The following is a 22,933-nucleotide window of genomic DNA, read 5'->3' as shown; positions in this document are numbered from 1 at the left end:
GATGGGCCAGGTGTTTGTGTCGGCCACTAGGGTCGCTTAGCTTACTCACACAGCTACCTCATTGTGCCATTTTTTTTCTTTGCGTCATGTGCTGTTTGGGGAGTATTTTTTGGAAGGGCGATCCTGCCTGACACTGCAGTGCCACTCCTAGATGGGCCAGGTGTTTGTGTCGGCCACTAGTGTCGCTTAGCTTACTCACACAGCTACCTCATTGCGCCTCTTTTTTTCTTTGCGTCATGTGCTGTTTGGGGAGTATTTTTTGGAAGGGCCATCCTGCCTGACACTGCAGTGCCACTCCTAGATGGGCCAGGTGTTTGTGTCGGCCACTAGGGTCGCTTAGCTTACTCACACAGCTACCTCATTGCGCCTCTTTTTTTCTTTGCGTCATGTGCTGTTTGGGGAGTATTTTTTGGAAGGGCCATCCTGCGTGACACTGCAGTGCCACTCCTAGATAGGGCAGGTGTTTGTGTCGGCCACTAGGGTCGCTTAGCTTACTCACACAGCTACCTCATTGCGCCTCTTTTTTTCTTTGCATCATGTGCTGTTTGGGGAGTATTTTTTGGAAGGGCCATCCTGCCTGACACTACAGTGCCACTCCTAGATGGGCCAGGTGTTTGTGTCGGCCACTAGGGTCGCTTAGCTTACTCACACAGCTACCTCATTGCGCCTCTTTTTTTCTTTGCGTCATGTGCTGTTTGGGGAGTATTTTTTGGAAGGGCCATCCTGCCTGACACTGCAGTGCCACTCCTAGATAGGGCAGGTGTTTGTGTCGGCCACTAGGGTCGCTTAGCTTACTCACACAGCTACCTCATTGCGCCTCTTTTTTTCTTTGCGTCATGTGCTGTTTGGGGAGTATTTTTTGGAAGGGCCATCCTGCGTGACACTGCAGTGATACTCCTAGATGGGCCAGGTGTTTGTGTCGGCCACTAGGGTCGCTTAGCTTACTCACACAGCTACCTCATTGCACCTCTTTTTTTCTTTGCATCATGTGCTGTTTGGGGAGTATTTTTGGAAGGGCTATCCTGCCTGACACTGCAGTGCCACTCCTAGATGGGCCAGGTGTTTGTGTCTGCCACTAGGGTCGCTTAGCTTACTCACACAGCTACCTCATTGCGCCTCTTTTTTTCTTTGCGTCATGTGCTGTTTGGGGAGTATTTTTTGGAAGGGCCATCCTGCCTGACACTGCAGTGCCACTCCTAGATAGGGCAGGTGTTTGTGTCGGCCACTAGGGTCGCTTAGCTTACTCACACAGCTACCTCATTGCGCCTCTTTTTTTCTTTGCGTCATGTGCTGTTTGGGGAGTATTTTTTGGAAGGGCCATCCTGCCTGACACTACAGTGCCACTCCTAGATGGGCCAGGTGTTTGTGTCGGCCACTAGGGTCGCTTAGCTTACTCACACAGCTACCTCATTGCGCCTCTTTTTTTCTTTGCGTCATGTGCTGTTTGGGGAGTATTTTTTGGAAGGGCCATCCTGCGTGACACTGCAGTGCCACTCCTAGATGGGCCAGGTGTTTGTGTCGGCCACTAGGGTCGCTTAGCTTACTCACACAGCTACCTCATTGCACCTCTTTTTTTCTTTGCGTCATGTGCTGTTTGGGGAGTATTTTTTGGAAGGGCCATCCTGCCTGACACTGCAGTGCCACTCCTAGATGGGCCAGGTGTTTGTGTCGGCCACTAGGGTCGCTTAGCTTACTCACACAGCTACCTCATTGCGCCTCTTTTTTTCTTTGCGTCATGTGCTGTTTGGGGAGTATTTTTTGGAAGGGCCATCCTGCGTGACACTGCAGTGATACTCCTAGATGGGCCAGGTGTTTGTGTCGGCCACTAGGGTCGCTTAGCTTACTCACACAGCTACCTCATTGCACCTCTTTTTTTCTTTGCATCATGTGCTGTTTGGGGAGTATTTTTTGGAAGGGCGATCCTGCCTGACACTGCAGTGCCACTCCTAGATGGGCCAGGTGTTTGTGTCGGCCACTAGTGTCGCTTAGCTTACTCACACAGCTACCTCATTGCGCCTCTTTTTTTCTTTGCGTCATGTGCTGTTTGGGGAGTATTTTTTGGAAGGGCCATCCTGCCTGACACTGCAGTGCCACTCCTAGATGGGCCAGGTGTTTGTGTCGGCCACTAGGGTCGCTTAGCTTACTCACACAGCTACCTCATTGCGCCTCTTTTTTTCTTTGCGTCATGTGCTGTTTGGGGAGTATTTTTTGGAAGGGCCATCCTGCGTGACACTGCAGTGCCACTCCTAGATAGGGCAGGTGTTTGTGTCGGCCACTAGGGTCGCTTAGCTTACTCACACAGCTACCTCATTGCGCCTCTTTTTTTCTTTGCATCATGTGCTGTTTGGGGAGTATTTTTTGGAAGGGCCATCCTGCCTGACACTACAGTGCCACTCCTAGATGGGCCAGGTGTTTGTGTCGGCCACTAGGGTCGCTTAGCTTACTCACACAGCTACCTCATTGCGCCTCTTTTTTTCTTTGCGTCATGTGCTGTTTGGGGAGTATTTTTTGGAAGGGCCATCCTGCCTGACACTGCAGTGCCACTCCTAGATAGGGCAGGTGTTTGTGTCGGCCACTAGGGTCGCTTAGCTTACTCACACAGCTACCTCATTGCGCCTCTTTTTTTCTTTGCGTCATGTGCTGTTTGGGGAGTATTTTTTGGAAGGGCCATCCTGCGTGACACTGCAGTGATACTCCTAGATGGGCCAGGTGTTTGTGTCGGCCACTAGGGTCGCTTAGCTTACTCACACAGCTACCTCATTGCACCTCTTTTTTTCTTTGCATCATGTGCTGTTTGGGGAGTATTTTTGGAAGGGCTATCCTGCCTGACACTGCAGTGCCACTCCTAGATGGGCCAGGTGTTTGTGTCTGCCACTAGGGTCGCTTAGCTTACTCACACAGCTACCTCATTGCGCCTCTTTTTTTCTTTGCGTCATGTGCTGTTTGGGGAGTATTTTTTGGAAGGGCCATCCTGCCTGACACTGCAGTGCCACTCCTAGATAGGGCAGGTGTTTGTGTCGGCCACTAGGGTCGCTTAGCTTACTCACACAGCTACCTCATTGCGCCTCTTTTTTTCTTTGCGTCATGTGCTGTTTGGGGAGTATTTTTTGGAAGGGCCATCCTGCCTGACACTACAGTGCCACTCCTAGATGGGCCAGGTGTTTGTGTCGGCCACTAGGGTCGCTTAGCTTACTCACACAGCTACCTCATTGCGCCTCTTTTTTTCTTTGCGTCATGTGCTGTTTGGGGAGTATTTTTTGGAAGGGCCATCCTGCGTGACACTGCAGTGCCACTCCTAGATGGGCCAGGTGTTTGTGTCGGCCACTAGGGTCGCTTAGCTTACTCACACAGCTACCTCATTGCACCTCTTTTTTTCTTTGCGTCATGTGCTGTTTGGGGAGTATTTTTTGGAAGGGCCATCCTGCCTGACTCTGCAGTGATACTCCTAGATGGGCCAGGTGTTTGTGTCGGCCACTAGGGTCGCTTAGCTTACTCACACAGCTACCTCATTGCACCTCTTTTTTTCTTTGCGTCATGTGCTGTTTGGGGAGTATTTTTTGGAAGGGCCATCCTGCGTGACACTGCAGTGCCACTCCTAGATGGGCCAGGTGTTTGTGTCGGCCACTAGGGTCGCTTAGCTTACTCACACAGCTACCTCATTGCGCCTCTTTTTTTCTTTGCGTCATGTGCTGTTTGGGGAGTATTTTTTGGAAGGGCCATCCTGCGTGACACTGCAGTGATACTCCTAGATGGGCCAGGTGTTTGTGTCGGCCACTAGGGTCGCTTAGCTTACTCACACAGCTACCTCATTGCACCTCTTTTTTTCTTTGCATCATGTGCTGTTTGGGGAGTATTTTTGGAAGGGCCATCCTGCCTGACACTACAGTGCCACTCCTAGATGGGCCAGGTGTTTGTGTCGGCCACTAGGGTCGCTTAGCTTACTCACACAGCTACCTCATTGCGCCTCTTTTTTTCTTTGCGTCATGTGCTGTTTGGGGAGTATTTTTTGGAAGGGCCATCCTGCGTGACACTGCAGTGCCACTCCTAGATAGGGCAGGTGTTTGTGTCGGCCACTAGGGTCGCTTAGCTTACTCACACAGCTACCTCATTGCGCCTCTTTTTTTCTTTGCGTCATGTGCTGTTTGGGGAGTATTTTTTGGAAGGGCCATCCTGCCTGACACTGCAGTGCCACTCCTAGATGGGCCAGGTGTTTGTGTCGGCCACTAGGGTCGCTTAGCTTACTCACACAGCTATCTCATTGCGCTTCTTTTTTTCTTTGCGTCATGTGCTGTTTGGGGAGTATTTTTTGGAAGGGCCATCTTGCTTGACACTGCAGTGCCACTCCTAGATGGGCCAGGTGTTTGTGTCGGCCACTTGTGTCGCTTAGCTTACTCACACAGCTACCTCATTGCGCCTCTTTTTTCTTTGCGTCATGTGCTGTTTGGGGAGTATTTTTTGGAAGGGCCATCCTGCCTGACACTGCAGTGCCACTCCTAGATGGGCCAGGTGTTTGTGTTGGCCACTAGGGTCGCTTAGCTTACTCACACAGCTACCTCATTGTGCCTCTTTTTTTCTTTGCGTCATGTGCTGTTTGGGGAGTATTTTTTGGAAGGGCCATCCTGCCTGACACTGCAGTGCCACTCCTAGATGGGCCAGGTGTTTGTGTCGGCCACTAGGGTCGCTTAGCTTACTCACACAGCTACCTCATTGTGCCATTTTTTTTCTTTGCGTCATGTGCTGTTTGGGGAGTATTTTTTGGAAGGGCGATCCTGCCTGACACTGCAGTGCCACTCCTAGATGGGCCAGGTGTTTGTGTCGGCCACTAGTGTCGCTTAGCTTACTCACACAGCTACCTCATTGCGCCTCTTTTTTTCTTTGCGTCATGTGCTGTTTGGGGAGTATTTTTTGGAAGGGCCATCCTGCCTGACACTGCAGTGCCACTCCTAGATGGGCCAGGTGTTTGTGTCGGCCACTAGGGTCGCTTAGCTTACTCACACAGCTACCTCATTGCGCCTCTTTTTTTCTTTGCGTCATGTGCTGTTTGGGGAGTATTTTTTGGAAGGGCCATCCTGCGTGACACTGCAGTGCCACTCCTAGATAGGGCAGGTGTTTGTGTCGGCCACTAGGGTCGCTTAGCTTACTCACACAGCTACCTCATTGCGCCTCTTTTTTTCTTTGCATCATGTGCTGTTTGGGGAGTATTTTTTGGAAGGGCCATCCTGCCTGACACTACAGTGCCACTCCTAGATGGGCCAGGTGTTTGTGTCGGCCACTAGGGTCGCTTAGCTTACTCACACAGCTACCTCATTGCGCCTCTTTTTTTCTTTGCGTCATGTGCTGTTTGGGGAGTATTTTTTGGAAGGGCCATCCTGCCTGACACTGCAGTGCCACTCCTAGATAGGGCAGGTGTTTGTGTCGGCCACTAGGGTCGCTTAGCTTACTCACACAGCTACCTCATTGCGCCTCTTTTTTTCTTTGCGTCATGTGCTGTTTGGGGAGTATTTTTTGGAAGGGCCATCCTGCGTGACACTGCAGTGATACTCCTAGATGGGCCAGGTGTTTGTGTCGGCCACTAGGGTCGCTTAGCTTACTCACACAGCTACCTCATTGCACCTCTTTTTTTCTTTGCATCATGTGCTGTTTGGGGAGTATTTTTGGAAGGGCTATCCTGCCTGACACTGCAGTGCCACTCCTAGATGGGCCAGGTGTTTGTGTCTGCCACTAGGGTCGCTTAGCTTACTCACACAGCTACCTCATTGCGCCTCTTTTTTTCTTTGCGTCATGTGCTGTTTGGGGAGTATTTTTTGGAAGGGCCATCCTGCCTGACACTGCAGTGCCACTCCTAGATAGGGCAGGTGTTTGTGTCGGCCACTAGGGTCGCTTAGCTTACTCACACAGCTACCTCATTGCGCCTCTTTTTTTCTTTGCGTCATGTGCTGTTTGGGGAGTATTTTTTGGAAGGGCCATCCTGCCTGACACTACAGTGCCACTCCTAGATGGGCCAGGTGTTTGTGTCGGCCACTAGGGTCGCTTAGCTTACTCACACAGCTACCTCATTGCGCCTCTTTTTTTCTTTGCGTCATGTGCTGTTTGGGGAGTATTTTTTGGAAGGGCCATCCTGCGTGACACTGCAGTGCCACTCCTAGATGGGCCAGGTGTTTGTGTCGGCCACTAGGGTCGCTTAGCTTACTCACACAGCTACCTCATTGCACCTCTTTTTTTCTTTGCGTCATGTGCTGTTTGGGGAGTATTTTTTGGAAGGGCCATCCTGCCTGACACTGCAGTGCCACTCCTAGATGGGCCAGGTGTTTGTGTCGGCCACTAGGGTCGCTTAGCTTACTCACACAGCTACCTCATTGCGCCTCTTTTTTTCTTTGCGTCATGTGCTGTTTGGGGAGTATTTTTTGGAAGGGCCATCCTGCGTGACACTGCAGTGATACTCCTAGATGGGCCAGGTGTTTGTGTCGGCCACTAGGGTCGCTTAGCTTACTCACACAGCTACCTCATTGCACCTCTTTTTTTCTTTGCATCATGTGCTGTTTGGGGAGTATTTTTGGAAGGGCTATCCTGCCTGACACTGCAGTGCCACTCCTAGATGGGCCTGGTGTTTGTGTCGGCCACTAGGGTCGCTTAGCTTACTCACACAGCTACCTCATTGCGCCTCTTTTTTTCTTTGCGTCATGTGCTGTTTGGGGAGTATTTTTTGGAAGGGCCATCCTGCCTGACACTGCAGTGCCACTCCTAGATAGGGCAGGTGTTTGTGTCGGCCACTAGGGTCGCTTAGCTTACTCACACAGCTACCTCATTGCGCCTCTTTTTTTCTTTGCGTCATGTGCTGTTTGGGGAGTATTTTTTGGAAGGGCCATCCTGCGTGACACTGCAGTGATACTCCTAGATGGGCCAGGTGTTTGTGTCGGCCACTAGGGTCGCTTAGCTTACTCACACAGCTACCTCATTGCACCTCTTTTTTTCTTTGCATCATGTGCTGTTTGGGGAGTATTTTTGGAAGGGCTATCCTGCCTGACACTGCAGTGCCACTCCTAGATGGGCCAGGTGTTTGTGTCGGCCACTAGGGTCGCTTAGCTTACTCACACAGCTACCTCATTGTGCCTCTTTTTTTCTTTGCGTCATGTGCTGTTTGGGGAGTATTTTTTGGAAGGGCCATCCTGCCTGACACTGCAGTGCCACTCCTAGATAGGGCAGGTGTTTGTGTCGGCCACTAGGGTCGCTTAGCTTACTCACACAGCTACCTCATTGCGCCTCTTTTTTTCTTTGCGTCATGTGCTGTTTGGGGAGTATTTTTTGGAAGGGCCATCCTGCCTGACACTACAGTGCCACTCCTAGATGGGCCAGGTGTTTGTGTCGGCCACTAGGGTCGCTTACCTTACTCACACAGCTACCTCATTGCGCCTCTTTTTTTCTTTGCGTCATGTGCTGTTTGGGGAGTATTTTTTGGAAGGGCCATCCTGCGTGACACTGCAGTGCCACTCCTAGATAGGCCAGGTGTTTGTGTCGGCCACTAGGGTTGCTTAGCTTACTCACACAGCTACCTCATTGCGCCTCTTTTTTTCTTTGCATCATGTGCTGTCTGGGGAGTATTTTTTGGAAGGGCCATCCTGCCTGACACTGCAGTGCCACTCCTAGATGGGCAGGTGTTTGTGTCGGCCACTAGGGTCGCTTAGCTTACTCACACAGCTACCTCATTGCGCCTCTTTTTTTCTTTGCGTCATGTGCTGTTTGGGGAGTATTTTTTGGAAGGGCCATCCTGCCTGACACTACAGTGCCACTCCTAGATGGGCCAGGTGTTTGTGTCGGCCACTGGGGTCGCTTAGCTTACTCACACAGCTACCTCATTGCGCCTCTTTTTTTCTTTGCGTCATGTGCTGTTTGGGGAGTATTTTTTGGAAGGGCCATCCTGCGTGACACTGCAGTGCCACTCCTAGATAGGCCAGGTGTTTGTGTCGGCCACTAGGGTCGCTTAGCTTACTCACACAGCTACCTCATTGCGCCTCTTTTTTTCTTTGCATCATGTGCTGTCTGGGGAGTATTTTTTGGAAGGGCCATCCTGCCTGACACTGCAGTGCCACTCCTAGATGGGCCAGGTGTTTGTGTCGGCCACTAGGGTCGCTTAGCTTACTCACACAGCTATCTAATTGCGCTTCTTTTTTTCTTTGCGTCATGTGCTGTTTGGGGAGTATTTTTTGGAAGGGCCATCTTGCCTGACACTGCAGTGCCACTCCTAGATGGGCCAGGTGTTTGTGTCGGCCACTTGTGTCGCTTAGCTTACTCACACAGCTACCTCATTGCGCCTCTTTTTTCTTTGCGTCATGTGCTGTTTGGGGAGTATTTTTTGGAAGGGCCATCCTGCCTGACACTGCAGTGCCACTCCTAGATGGGCCAGGTGTTTGTGTCGGCCACTTGTGTCGCTTAGCTTACTCACACAGCTGCCTCATAGCGCCTCTTTTTTCTTTGCGTCATGTGCTGTTTGGGGAGTATTTTTTGGAAGGGCCATCCTGCGTGACACTGCAGTGCCACTCCTAGATGGGCCAGGTGTTTGTGTTGGCCACTAGGGTCGCTTAGCTTACTCACACAGCTACCTCATTGCGCCTCTTTTTTTCTTTGCGTCATGTGCTGTTTGGGGAGTATTTTTTGGAAGGGCCATCCTGCCTGACACTGCAGTGCCACTCCTAGATGGGCCAGGTGTTTGTGTCGGCCACTAGGGTCGCTTAGCTTACTCACACAGCTACCTCATTGTGCCTTTTTTTTTCTTTGCGTCATGTGCTGTTTGGGGAGTATTTTTTGGAAGGGCCATCCTGCCTGACACTGCAGTGCCACTCCTAGATGGGCCAGGTGTTTGTGTCGGCCACTAGGGTCGCTTAGCTTACTCACACAGCTACCTCATTGCGCCTCTTTTTTTCTTTGCGTCATGTGCTGTTTGGGGAGTATTTTTTGGAAGGGCTATCCTGCCTGACACTGCAGTGCCACTCCTAGATGGGCCAGGTGTTTGTGTCGGCCACTAGGGTCGCTTAGCTTACTCACACAGCTACCTCATTGCGCCTCTTTTTTTCTTTGCGTCATGTGCTGTTTGGGGAGTATTTTTTGGAAGGGCCATCCTGCCTGACACTGCAGTGCCACTCCTAGATAGGGCAGGTGTTTGTGTCGGCCACTAGGGTCGCTTAGCTTACTCACACAGCTACCTCATTGCGCCTCTTTTTTTCTTTGCGTCATGTGCTGTTTGGGGAGTATTTTTTGGAAGGGCCATCCTGCGTGACACTGCAGTGATACTCCTAGATGGGCCAGGTGTTTGTGTCGGCCACTAGGGTCGCTTAGCTTACTCACACAGCTACCTCATTGCACCTCTTTTTTTCTTTGCATCATGTGCTGTTTGGGGAGTATTTTTGGAAGGGCCATCCTGCCTGACACTACAGTGCCACTCCTAGATGGGCCAGGTGTTTGTGTCGGCCACTAGGGTCGCTTAGCTTACTCACACAGCTACCTCATTGCGCCTCTTTTTTTCTTTGCGTCATGTGCTGTTTGGGGAGTATTTTTTGGAAGGGCCATCCTGCGTGACACTGCAGTGCCACTCCTAGATAGGGCAGGTGTTTGTGTCGGCCACTAGGGTCGCTTAGCTTACTCACACAGCTACCTCATTGCGCCTCTTTTTTTCTTTGCGTCATGTGCTGTTTGGGGAGTATTTTTTGGAAGGGCCATCCTGCCTGACACTGCAGTGCCACTCCTAGATGGGCCAGGTGTTTGTGTCGGCCACTAGGGTCGCTTAGCTTACTCACACAGCTATCTCATTGCGCTTCTTTTTTTCTTTGCGTCATGTGCTGTTTGGGGAGTATTTTTTGGAAGGGCCATCTTGCTTGACACTGCAGTGCCACTCCTAGATGGGCCAGGTGTTTGTGTCGGCCACTTGTGTCGCTTAGCTTACTCACACAGCTACCTCATTGCGCCTCTTTTTTCTTTGCGTCATGTGCTGTTTGGGGAGTATTTTTTGGAAGGGCCATCCTGCCTGACACTGCAGTGCCACTCCTAGATGGGCCAGGTGTTTGTGTTGGCCACTAGGGTCGCTTAGCTTACTCACACAGCTACCTCATTGTGCCTCTTTTTTTCTTTGCGTCATGTGCTGTTTGGGGAGTATTTTTTGGAAGGGCCATCCTGCCTGACACTGCAGTGCCACTCCTAGATGGGCCAGGTGTTTGTGTCGGCCACTAGGGTCGCTTAGCTTACTCACACAGCTACCTCATTGTGCCTTTTTTTTTCTTTGCGTCATGTGCTGTTTGGGGAGTATTTTTTGGAAGGGCGATCCTGCCTGACACTGCAGTGCCACTCCTAGATGGGCCAGGTGTTTGTGTCGGCCACTAGTGTCGCTTAGCTTACTCACACAGCTACCACATTGCGCCTCTTTTTTTCTTTGCGTCATGTGCTGTTTGGGGAGTATTTTTTGGAAGGGCCATCCTGCCTGACACTGCAGTGCCACTCCTAGATGGGCCAGGTGTTTGTGTCGGCCACTAGGGTCGCTTAGCTTACTCACACAGCTACCTCATTGCGCCTCTTTTTTTCTTTGCGTCATGTGCTGTTTGGGGAGTATTTTTTGGAAGGGCCATCCTGCGTGACACTGCAGTGCCACTCCTAGATAGGGCAGGTGTTTGTGTCGGCCACTAGGGTCGCTTAGCTTACTCACACAGCTACCTCATTGCGCCTCTTTTTTTCTTTGCATCATGTGCTGTTTGGGGAGTATTTTTTGGAAGGGCCATCCTGCCTGACACTACAGTGCCACTCCTAGATGGGCCAGGTGTTTGTGTCGGCCACTAGGGTCGCTTAGCTTACTCACACAGCTACCTCATTGCGCCTCTTTTTTTCTTTGCGTCATGTGCTGTTTGGGGAGTATTTTTTGGAAGGGCCATCCTGCCTGACACTGCAGTGCCACTCCTAGATAGGGCAGGTGTTTGTGTCGGCCACTAGGGTCGCTTAGCTTACTCACACAGCTACCTCATTGCGCCTCTTTTTTTCTTTGCGTCATGTGCTGTTTGGGGAGTATTTTTTGGAAGGGCCATCCTGCGTGACACTGCAGTGATACTCCTAGATGGGCCAGGTGTTTGTGTCGGCCACTAGGGTCGCTTAGCTTACTCACACAGCTACCTCATTGCACCTCTTTTTTTCTTTGCATCATGTGCTGTTTGGGGAGTATTTTTGGAAGGGCTATCCTGCCTGACACTGCAGTGCCACTCCTAGATGGGCCAGGTGTTTGTGTCGGCCACTAGGGTCGCTTAGCTTACTCACACAGCTACCTCATTGCGCCTCTTTTTTTCTTTGCGTCATGTGCTGTTTGGGGAGTATTTTTTGGAAGGGCCATCCTGCCTGACACTGCAGTGCCACTCCTAGATAGGGCAGGTGTTTGTGTCGGCCACTAGGGTCGCTTAGCTTACTCACACAGCTACCTCATTGCGCCTCTTTTTTTCTTTGCATCATGTGCTGTTTGGGGAGTATTTTTTGGAAGGGCCATCCTGCCTGACACTACAGTGCCACTCCTAGATGGGCCAGGTGTTTGTGTCGGCCACTAGGGTCGCTTAGCTTACTCACACAGCTACCTCATTGCGCCTCTTTTTTTCTTTGCGTCATGTGCTGTTTGGGGAGTATTTTTTGGAAGGGCCATCCTGCGTGACACTGCAGTGCCACTCCTAGATAGGCCAGGTGTTTGTGTCGGCCACTAGGGTCGCTTAGCTTACTCACACAGCTACCTAATTGCGCCTCTTTTTTTCTTTGCATCATGTGCTGTTTGGGGAGTATTTTTTGGAAGGGCCATCCTGCCTGACACTGCAGTGCCACTCCTAGATGGGCCAGGTGTTTGTGTCGGCCACTAGGGTCGCTTAGCTTACTCACACAGCTATCTCATTGCGCTTCTTTTTTTCTTTGCGTCATGTGCTGTTTGGGGAGTATTTTTTGGAAGGGCCATCTTGCCTGACACTGCAGTGCCACTCCTAGATGGGCCAGGTGTTTGTGTCGGCCACTTGTGTCGCTTAGCTTACTCACACAGCTACCTCATTGCGCCTCTTTTTTCTTTGCGTTATGTGCTGTTTGGGGAGTATTTTTTGGAAGGGCCATCCTGCCTGACACTGCAGTGCCACTCCTAGATGGGCCAGGTGTTTGTGTCGGCCACTTGTGTCGCTTAGCTTACTCACAGAGCTACCTCATTGCGCCTCTTTTTTCTTTGCGTCATGTGCTGTTTGGGGAGTATTTTCTGGAAGGGCCATCCTGCGTGACACTGCAGTGCCACTCCTAGATGGGCCAGGTGTTTGTGTTGGCCACTAGGGTCGCTTAGCTTACTCACACAGCTACCTCATTGCACCTCTTTTTTTCTTTGCATCATGTGCTGTTTGGGGAGTATTTTTGGAAGGGCTATCCTGCCTGACACTGCAGTGCCACTCCTAGATGGGCCAGGTGTTTGTGTCGGCCACTAGGGTCGCTTAGCTTACTCACACAGCTACCTCATTGCGCCTCTTTTTTTCTTTGCGTCATGTGCTGTTTGGGGAGTATTTTTTGGAAGGGCCATCCTGCCTGACACTGCAGTGCCACTCCTAGATAGGGCAGGTGTTTGTGTCGGCCACTAGGGTCGCTTAGCTTACTCACACAGCTACCTCATTGCGCCTTTTTTTTTCTTTGCGTCATGTGCTGTTTGGGGAGTATTTTTTGGAAGGGCCATCCTGCCTGACACTACAGTGCCACTCCTAGATGGGCCAGGTGTTTGTGTCGGCCACTAGGGTCGCTTAGCTTACTCACACAGCTACCTCATTGTGCCTTTTTTTTTCTTTGCGTCATGTGCTGTTTGGGGAGTATTGTTTGGAAGGGCCATCCTGCCTGACACTGCAGTGCCACTCCTAGATGGGCCAGGTGTTTGTGTCGGCCACTAGGGTCGCTTAGCTTACTCACACAGCTACCTCATTGCGCCTCTTTTTTTCTTTGCGTCATGTGCTGTTTGGGGAGTATTTTTTGGAAGGGCCATCCTGCCTGACACTGCAGTGCCACTCCTATATGGGCCAGGTGTTTGTGTCGGCCACTAGGGTCGCTTAGCTTACTCACACAGCTACCTCATTGCGCCTCTTTTTTTCTTTGCGTCTTGTGCTGTTTGGGGAGTATTTTTTGGAAGGGCCATCCTGCGTGACACTGCAGTTATACTCCTAGATGGGCCAGGTGTTTGTGTCGGCCACTAGGGTCGCTTAGCTTACTCACACAGCTACCTCATTGCACCTCTTTTTTTCTTTGCATCATGTGCTGTTTGGGGAGTATTTTTGGAAGGGCTATCCTGCCTGACACTGCAGTGCCACTCCTAGGTGGGCCAGGTGTTTGTGTCGGCCACTAGGGTCGCTTAGCTTACTCACACAGCTACCTCATTGCGCCTCTTTTTTTCTTTGCGTCATGTGCTGTTTGGGGAGTATTTTTTGGAAGGGCCATCCTGCCTGACACTGCAGTGCCACTCCTAGATAGGGCAGGTGTTTGTGTCGGCCACTAGGGTCGCTTAGCTTACTCACACAGCTACCTCATTGCGCCTCTTTTTTTCTTTGCGTCATGTGCTGTTTGGGGAGTATTTTTTGGAAGGGCCATCCTGCCTGACACTACAGTGCCACTCCTAGATGGGCCAGGTGTTTGTGTCGGCCACTAGGGTCGCTTAGCTTACTCACACAGCTACCTCATTGCGCCTCTTTTTTTCTTTGCGTCATGTGCTGTTTGGGGAGTATTTTTTGGAAGGGCCATACTGCGTGACACTGCAGTGCCACTCCTAGATAGGCCAGGTGTTTGTGTCGGCCACTAGGGTCGCTTAGCTTACTCACACAGCTACCTCATTGCGCCTCTTTTTTTCTTTGCATCATGTGCTGTTTGGGGAGTATTTTTTGGAAGGGCCATCCTGCCTGACACTGCAGTGCCACTCCTAGATGGGCCAGGTGTTTGTGTCGGCCACTAGGGTCGCTTAGCTTACTTACACAGCTATCTCATTGCGCTTCTTTTTTTCTTTGCGTCATGTGCTGTTTGGGGAGTATTTTTTGGAAGGGCCATCTTGCCTGACACTGCAGTGCCACTCCTAGATGGGCCAGGTGTTTGTGTCGGCCACTTGTGTCGCTTAGCTTACTCACACAGCTACCTCATTGCGCCTCTTTTTTCTTTGCGTCATGTGCTGTTTGGGGAGTATTTTTTGGAAGGGCCATTCTGCCTGACACTGCAGTGCCACTCCTAGATGGGCCAGGTGTTTGTGTCGGCCACTTGTGTCGCTTAGCTTACTCACACAGCTACCTCATTGCGCCTCTTTTTTCTTTGCGTCATGTGCTGTTTGGGGAGTATTTTTTGGAAGGGCCATCCTGCGTGACACTGCAGTGCCAGTCCTAGATGGGCCAGGTGTTTGTGTTGGCCAGTTGGGTCGCTTAGCTTACTCACACAGCTACCTCATTGCGCCTCTTTTTTTCTTTGCGTCATGTGCTGTTTGGGGAGTATTTTTTGGAAGGGCCATCCTGCCTGACACTGCAGTGCCACTCCTAGATGGGCCAGGTGTTTGTATCGGCCACTAGGGTCGCTTAGCTTACTCACACAGCTACCTCATTGCGCCTTTTTTTTTCTTTGCGTCATGTGCTGTTTGGGGAGTATTTTTTGGAAGGGCCATCCTGCCTGACACTGCAGTGCCACTCCTAGATGGGCCAGGTGTTTGTGTCGGCCACTAGGGTCGCTTAGCTTACTCACACAGCTACCTCATTGCGCCTCTACTTTTCTTTGCGTCATGTGCTGTTTGGGGAGTATTTTTTGGAAGGGCCATCCTGCCTGACACTGCAGTGCCACTCCTAGATGGGCCAGGTGTTTGTGTCGGCCACTAGGGTCGCTTAGCTTACTCACACAGCTACCTCATTGCGCCTCTTTTTTTCTTTGCGTCATGTGCTGTTTGGGGAGTATTTTTTGGAAGGGCCATCCTGCGTGACACTGCAGTGATACTCCTAGATGGGCCAGGTGTTTGTGTCGGCCACTAGGGTCGCTTAGCTTACTCACACAGCTACCTCATTGCACCTCTTTTTTTCTTTGCATCATGTGCTGTTTGGGGAGTATTTTTGGAAGGGCTATCCTGCATGACACTGCAGTGCCACTCCTAGATGGGCCAGGTGTTTGTGTCGGCCACTTGTGTCGCTTAGCTTAGCCATCCAGCGACCTCGGTGCAAATTTTAGGACTAAAAATAATATTGTCACGTGTGAGGTGTTCAGAATAGACTGGAAATGAGTGGAAATTATGGTTATTGAGGTTAATAAAACTATGGGATCAAAATGACCCCCAAATTCAATGATTTAAGCAGTTTTTTAGGGTTTTTTGAAAAAAACACCCGAATCCAAAACACACCCGAATCCGACAAAAAAAATTCGGTGAGGTTTTGCCAAAACGTGTTCGAACCCAAAACACGGCCGCGGAACCGAACCCAAAACCAAAACACAAAACCCGAAAAATTTCCGGTGCACATCACTAGTAAATACTGGCTGCTTTTGCATGTGGTCCACAAATTATAGACAGCTTTGTTTTTACACTGCAAATTAGAAATCAGTTTGCACACACCCCACCCAAATCTAAATCTCTCTGCACATGTTACATCTGCCCCACCTGCAGTGCAACATGGTTTTGCCCAGGTTACGTGCTTTTTGTTGTTGTTGCTTTACTTGCAAATCAGAATCGGGTCCTAAGTACAGTATACAGTATAGATACATTTTCACAAATTTAATTATTTTATTAGTTCCTAGTGAACTGAAGTTTTTAAAATATTTTTCATATTATAAGTAAATTATAATGTAACACTGGAGTTTATATATTAAGCTTGTAGGTATTATACGCTGTTTCATACTATCAATCCAGTACAATTTAACAATACGTCTGCACCCCTTTAAACGGGTTCACTACGATATACCGGCGGTCGGGCTCCCGGCGACCAGCATACCGGCGCCGGGAGCCCGACCGCTGGCTTACCAACAGTGTGGCGAGCGCAAATGAGCCCCTTGCGGGCTCGCTGCGCTCACCACGCTACGGGCGCGGTGGCGCGCTAAGAGCGCCACACTATTTTATTCTCCCTCCAGGGGGGTCGTGGACCCCCACGAGGGAGAATAAGTGTCGGTATGCCGGTTGTCGGGCTCCCGGCGCCGGTATGCTGGTCGTCGGGAGCCCGACCGCCGGCATACTGAAGACCACCCCTTTAAACAACTAATGAGATACTGGTGTCTTTATATGTCCTTAAGATCTGACAGATGTCTTTTAGTAATGCTGAACATTTTTTTTTTACCCCAGGTAAAAGGATGTGCTTGGGAAAGGACCTGGTTAAAATGGAACTTTTTCTTTTCTTAATTACTATTCTGCAAAATTTTAACTTGAAGTCTCCCATTGCACTGGAGGAATTGGACATCATACCTAATATATCTGGACTTGGGAATTTTCCCAAACCTTACAGGATCTCTTTCATCCCACGTTAACCGTTAATATTTATTCAAATGTTCTTTACATTGAAATGTACCATGGGTGTAATTCAGACCTGATGGTAGCAACAACTTGGGGGTCCGAGTTGATCGTAGCTGTGCTAAATTTAGCACAGCTACGATCATTCACACTGACATGCGGGGGGACGCCCAGCACAGGGCTAGTCTGCCCCGCATGTCAGTGCCGACACCCCCCCTCCCCCGCAGAAGTGCAAAGGCATCGCACAGCTTTAGCATGCTGGCCGGGAGCTACTCATCTCTCCCCGGCCCGCAGCGGCTGCGTGTGACATCACGCAGCCGCTGCGGCCCGCCCCCCATTCGGTCCGGCCACGCCTGCATTAGCCGGACCGCTCCCGTGAAACGGCAGCCAAACGCCGCCGTTCCGCCCCCTCCCGCCCAGCGATCCCCTCTGCCTATCAATCAGGCAGAGGCGATCGCAGCCCTGCTACTGCTGCGCAGTAGGGACCTGTTCGCTCAGCTGCGACAAAAAGCAGCGAGTGAATGGGTCAAAATGACCCCCTTTGTTAGCAGATGGGCAAAACCATGTACACTGCAGGGTGGGGGTGGGGGCAGATATAACATGTGCAGAGAGAGTTAGATATGGGTGGGGTGTGTTCAAACTGAAATCTAAATTGCAGTGTAAAAATAAAGCAGCCAGTATTTACCCTGCACAGAAACAATATAACCCACCCAAATCTAACTCTCTCTGCACATGTTGTATCTGCTCCCCCTGCAGTGCACATGGGCCCTCATTCCGAGTTGTTCGCTCGCTAGCTACTTTTAGCAGAAATGCAAACACAAAGCCGCCGCCCTCTGCGAGTGTACCTTAGCATAGCAGAATTGCTAACGAATGATAAGCAATTCTGCTATTAAGTATTTCCTTGCAGTTTCTGAGTAGCTCCAGACCTACTCCTAGATTGCGATCACCTCAGTCAGTTTAGTTCCTGGTTTGACGTCACAAACACGCCCAGCGTCCGGCCAGCCACTCCCCCGTTTCTCCAGCCACTCCTGCGTTTTCTGCTGGCACACCTGCGTTTTTTAGCACACTCCCGAAAAACGCTCAGTTACCACCCAGAAACACCCACTTCCTGTCAATCATTCTCCGATTAACAGAGCGACTGAAAAGCTTTGTTCGCCCGTGAGTAAAATAGCATAGTTTTGTGTAAAATTGCTTAGCGCGTGCGCCCTGCCGTGCACACGCATGCGCAGAACTGACGGATTTTAGCCTATTAGCAATTCTGCTAACAATAGCAGTGAGCGAACAACTCGGAATGACCACCATGGTTTTGCCCTTCTGCTAACAAAGTTGCTGCTACGATCAGGTCTGAATTAGGCCCCATGTGTACTGTCAAATGTGCCTCCTATTCAGAATACATTATTTTAAACATGCTCAAAGTTACATCTGAGTTACATGTTAAAAATTGTATTTTGTTGTAATGTTCTAACAAGTGTTCAAAAAGGTATGCAGTCAGGTATCCCGGCAGTCAGAATACCGATGCCGGTGATTACTGACCCTATTCTGAATGCCCACACCGGCATCCAGAATGGGTACACCATCCCGACACCGGAATACTGACACCCGGGATCCCAAATTAGGAGAGAATGTGCTGCAGGTTAGGTTTAGGCTGCAGGGGGGGGGTTAGGGCTATGCTGCGGGGGGAGAGTTAGGTTTAGGCAGCAGGGCGGTTAGGTTTAGGCACCTACAGGGAATGGTTAGGGTTAGGCAACAGGGGGGGAGGTTAGGGTTAGGCTGCAGGTAGAGAGGGTTAGGGCTAGGGGGTTGGGGAGAGGGGGAACACCCCCTACTCTCCCCTGGCTTCACAAATATCGGGATCTCAGCATCGGTATCATGACCGACGGGATCCCATGCGCTGTCAAATCATACTGATCCCTTCAAAAAATAGAATTTTAATACCTACCGATAATTCCTTTTCTCCTAGTCCGTAGAGGATGCTGCGGTCCACTTCAGTACCATGGGATATAGATGGTTCCGCAGGAGCTATGGGCACTTTAAGACTTTTCAAGGGTGTGAACTGGCTCCTCCCTCTATGCCCCTCCTCCAGACCTCAGTTATAGGAACTGTGCCCAGGGAGACGGACATTTCGAGGAAAGGATTTACTTTTACACTAATGGTGAGATTCATACCAGCTCACACCTCAACCATGCCGCACAACATGGCATTCAACAAGAAACACGCCAACAGGCATGAACCATTTACAGCAACATGCTATAAACAAATGAAACACAACTTGTGTAACTATAAAGAACAAACTGCAGGTAAAGTACGCACTGGGTCGGGTGCCCAGCATCCTCTACGGACTAGGAGAAAAGGATTTACCGGTAGGTATTAAAATCCTATTTTCTCATACGTCCTAGAGGATGCTGTGGTCCACTTCAGTACCATGGGGTTATACCAAAGCTCCAGTATGGGCAGTAGAGTGCGGATGACCCTGCAGTACCGATTGACCGAACTTGAGGTCCTCATCGGCCAAGGTGTCAAACTTATAAAATTTAGCAAATGTGTTTGACCCTGACCAAGTAGCTGCTCGGCAAAGTTGTAAAGCCGAGACGCCCCGGGCAGCCGCCCAGGATGAGCCCACTTTCCTAGTAGAATGGGCCTTCACCGACTTCGGTACCGGCAAGCCTGCCGTAAAATGAGCGTGCTGAATTGTCCCTCTGATCCAGCGCGCAATAGTCTGCTTAGAAGCAGGACACCCAATCTTGTTGGGAGCATACAGGACAAACAGAGCCTCCGTTTTCTGTAATCGAGCTGTTCTTGCGACATAGATCTTCAAAGCTCTAACCACATAGAGACTGTGACTCAGTGAAAGTGAGGGTTATGTGGAAGGACGAAACCACCTTTGGAAGAAATTGTTGACGAGTTCTTAACTCTGCCCTATCTTCATGGAAGATCAGGTAAGGGCTCTTGTGAGACAAGGCCCCCCACTCAGACACCCGCCTTGTGGATGCCAAGGCCAAAAGCATCACCACTTTCCAAGTGAGGAACTTCAATTCTATCTCATGCAGAGGTTCAAACCAATCTGATTGAAGGAACTGCAACACCACATTAAGGTTCCATGGTGCCACTGGAGGCACAAATGGAGGCTAGATGTGCAGAACCCCTTTCATGAACGTCTGAACTAGAAAGAAGGCCAATTGTTTTTGAAAGAAAACCGATAAGGCCGAAATCTGGACCTTGATTGACCCCAATCTAAGGCCCGCATCCACATCAGCCTGCAGAAAATGGAGAAAACGTCCCAACTCAAACTCTTCCATAGGAGCCTTCTTGGATTCACACCAAGACACATATTTTCTCCAAATACGGTGGTAATGTTTAGACGTTACTCGTTTCCTGGCCTGAATAAGAGTGGGGATGACTTCCTTGGGAATACCCTTTCGGGCTAGGATCCGACGCTCAACAGCCATGCCGTCAAACGTATCCGCGGTAAGTCTTGATACACACACGGCCCCTGCTGTAGTAGGTCCTCTCGAGGAGGAAGAGGCCGAGGATCTTCTATGAGCAACTCCTGAAGATCTGGATACCAAGCCCTTCTTGGCCAGTCTGGGGCAATGAAGATTGCTCAAACTCTTGTTCTTATTATTATTTTGAGAACTTTTGGAATCAGTGGAAGTGGAGGGAAAACATATACAGACCAAAACACCCACTGAGTCACCAGTGCATCCACTGCTATTGCTTGAGGGTCTCTCGACCTGGAACAATATCTCTGAAGCTTCTTGTTTAGACGAGATGCCATCATGTCTACTTGAGGAACTCCCCAAAGACTTGTCACCTCTGCGAAGACTTCTTGGTGGGGGCCCCAATCTCCTGGATGGAGATCGTGTCTGCTGAGGAGGTCTGCTTCCCAGTTGTCCACTCCCGGAATGAAAATTGCTGACAGACTTCTAACATGTCTTTCTGCCCAGAGGAGAATCCTTGTCACCTCTGCAATTGCCGCTCTGCTTTTCGTTCCGCCTTGCCTGTTTATGTACGCGACTGCTGTTACATTGTCCGACTGGATCTGCACGGGATCTTGAAGAAGATGTACCGCTTGTAGAAGGCTGTTGTAAATGGCTCTCAATTCCAGAACATTTATGTAAAGCCAGGTTTCCTGACTTGACCATTTTCCTTGGAAGCTTTCCCCCTGTGTGACAGCTCCCCAGCCTCGGAGACTTGCATCCGTGGTTATTAGGACCCAGTCGTGAATCCCAAACCTGCGTCCCTCTAGTAGGTGAGAACTGTGTAGCCACCACAGGAGCGAAATCCTGGCTTTGGTGGACAGGATTATTTTCCAATGCATGTGTAGGTGGGATCCGGACCACTTGTCCAACAGGTCCCACTGGAATACTCTGGCATGAAATCAGCCACATTGTATGGCCTCGTAGGCCGCTACCATTTTCCCCAACAACCGAATGCATTGATTGATCGACACGCTTGTTGGTTTCACTATTTGTTTGACCATTTTCTGGATTTCCAGAGCCCTTTCCACTGGAAGAAATACTCTCCGTACTTCTATGTCCAGAATCATCCCTAAAAAGGACAATCTTGTCGCCGGTTCCAACTGCCACTTTGGAAAATTCATGATCCAACCGTGTTATTGGAGTATTGACAGGGAGAGTGCGATGTTCTGCACCAACTGTTCCCTGGATCTCACTTTTATCAGGAGATCATCCAGATAAGGAATTATATTGACTCCTTTTTAACGAAGGAGGACCATCATCTCCGCCATCACCTTGGTGAATACCCTCGGTGCCGTGGAGAGTCCGAACGGCAACGTCTGAAACTGGTAATGGCAACCCTGTACTGCGAATCTCAGATAAGCTTGGTGAGGAGGATAAATGGGAACATGCAAGTAAGCATCTTTTATGTCTACTGACACCATGAAGTCCCCCTCTTCCAGACTGGAAATCACTACCCTCAGGGATTCCATCTTGAACTTGAAACTTTTCAGGTAGAGATTCAGATCTTTCAGGTTTAAAATCGGTCTGACCGAGCCGTCCGGCTTCGGAACTACGAAGAGGCTTCAATAAAAAACCTTCTCCTAACAATGACCTGATCCTGGTAATAAAGAGAAGAGAGAAAAAGAAAAAGAGACCCTTGTTGGGAGCACTCACTCTTGGAAACAATGGTGGATTAGATAATGCATGATGAGGTAGGTATTTAAAACGTAACCTTTAATTATTTATAGGTAAAATAAGAAGTACACCTAAAATTGTTGTTTAAAAATATGATTAAACAAAAATGAAACATTGGTTGCGAATTACAGCTGTGAATATATAGGTGAAAACATATATGTAAGGCAAAAAATGCGGCATGAAGTATGGCAAAATCAAGGAATGTGCCCACCAGGTATTGATTTTTAGGTTAGTGCAATAATCAGAGTATTGCCGTCAAGAAAAACCTACAACACCAGGTATTCCTTAGTGGTCAACCACCTAAGTACTGACCAGGCCCAACACCGTATTGCTTCCAAGATCGGGCGAGATTGGGCATGTGCGGTGTGGTATGGCAGTAGATTTAGGTTTAATGAGGCAAGGACCTGCAGCTGGTATGCAGCTATTGACTACACCATAAGCCTGGTTATTGGAATGGGCAGATGATCTCTTAGAAAAAGAGACATATGTTTGACCATCATTGCACCAAATTGTATTCCAAATGTATAGGTATACGAAGGTTTAAATCATATGGTCAGTCGGTTTTGCCAAATGGAGCCGCCTGCATGTTGCTTTTTTTGTGTGTGCTGTGCAACATAGATCAACAATGGATTTTTCACGTGTGATAGGGCATAAATGAACCCTTATTATACTGATGACATGCCAACAAGATTAATACACATTAAATCTTGAAATAATATAATGTCATTAAAGCTGAAACTACTCAAAGATATCTTTATCAGCTGTACAGACAGACTGGCAGATAGGTAGATAGGGAATGTATTTCCAGAGACACAATCTCTATTGCCCACACTAAGGCTAACTAAATCCCTAGAGCCTGAAATACCGCATGCTGTCTTTGTAACAATCTTGTTGACAATAAGGAAACCAATAATCATGTATACACTGTATGTCCACAATAAATCAATCAGGATTGTGGCATGCCAAATATCATTTGTGCTATAATGGCAAATGTGTATACCTTTTATAAACGATGTATTGATAGCACCTAGGAAACAAAAATGTTTCATATGCAGTGAATAATGCCTTAAATAAGTGGCATAGATTAGCCGAAAAAACGGGAGACCAATGCACTTGCTGTTGAATTACATCTGTGCGTGGCCGGAGAGCGGGAGACGTTAGATGTGCAGGATATAGGTAAAAATTATACTTATAGCCGCCTGGCGCCTGTGTCCTGCTTGCTGAGTGCCGCTATCAGTGCCGCTATCAGCTCGGGTTGACGAGCTGTGAAAATCTGCGGCTCGCCTGGTCTCCTCTCCTGCCGGTCTGCTGG

The 22,933-nt window shown here is 49.5% G+C and overlaps 1 long non-coding RNA gene and 1 pseudogene across 1 annotated transcript in view; one reads left to right on the top strand and one right to left on the bottom strand.

The window, feature by feature from the left end:
• LOC134947861 (uncharacterized) overlaps positions 1 to 22,933 on the top strand; it is a 101,882-nt gene that overhangs the window by 68,846 nt on the left and 10,103 nt on the right. The gene's annotated exons all lie outside the window — the stretch shown is intronic.
• On the bottom strand, positions 21,885 to 22,003 carry LOC134953156 (5S ribosomal RNA; annotated as a pseudogene).

The sequence above is a fragment of the Pseudophryne corroboree genome, chromosome 8 (genome assembly GCF_028390025.1).
Source record: "Pseudophryne corroboree isolate aPseCor3 chromosome 8, aPseCor3.hap2, whole genome shotgun sequence".
NCBI lineage: Eukaryota > Metazoa > Chordata > Amphibia > Anura > Myobatrachidae > Pseudophryne > Pseudophryne corroboree.
This window is presented reverse-complemented; position numbering and strand designations above follow the sequence as displayed.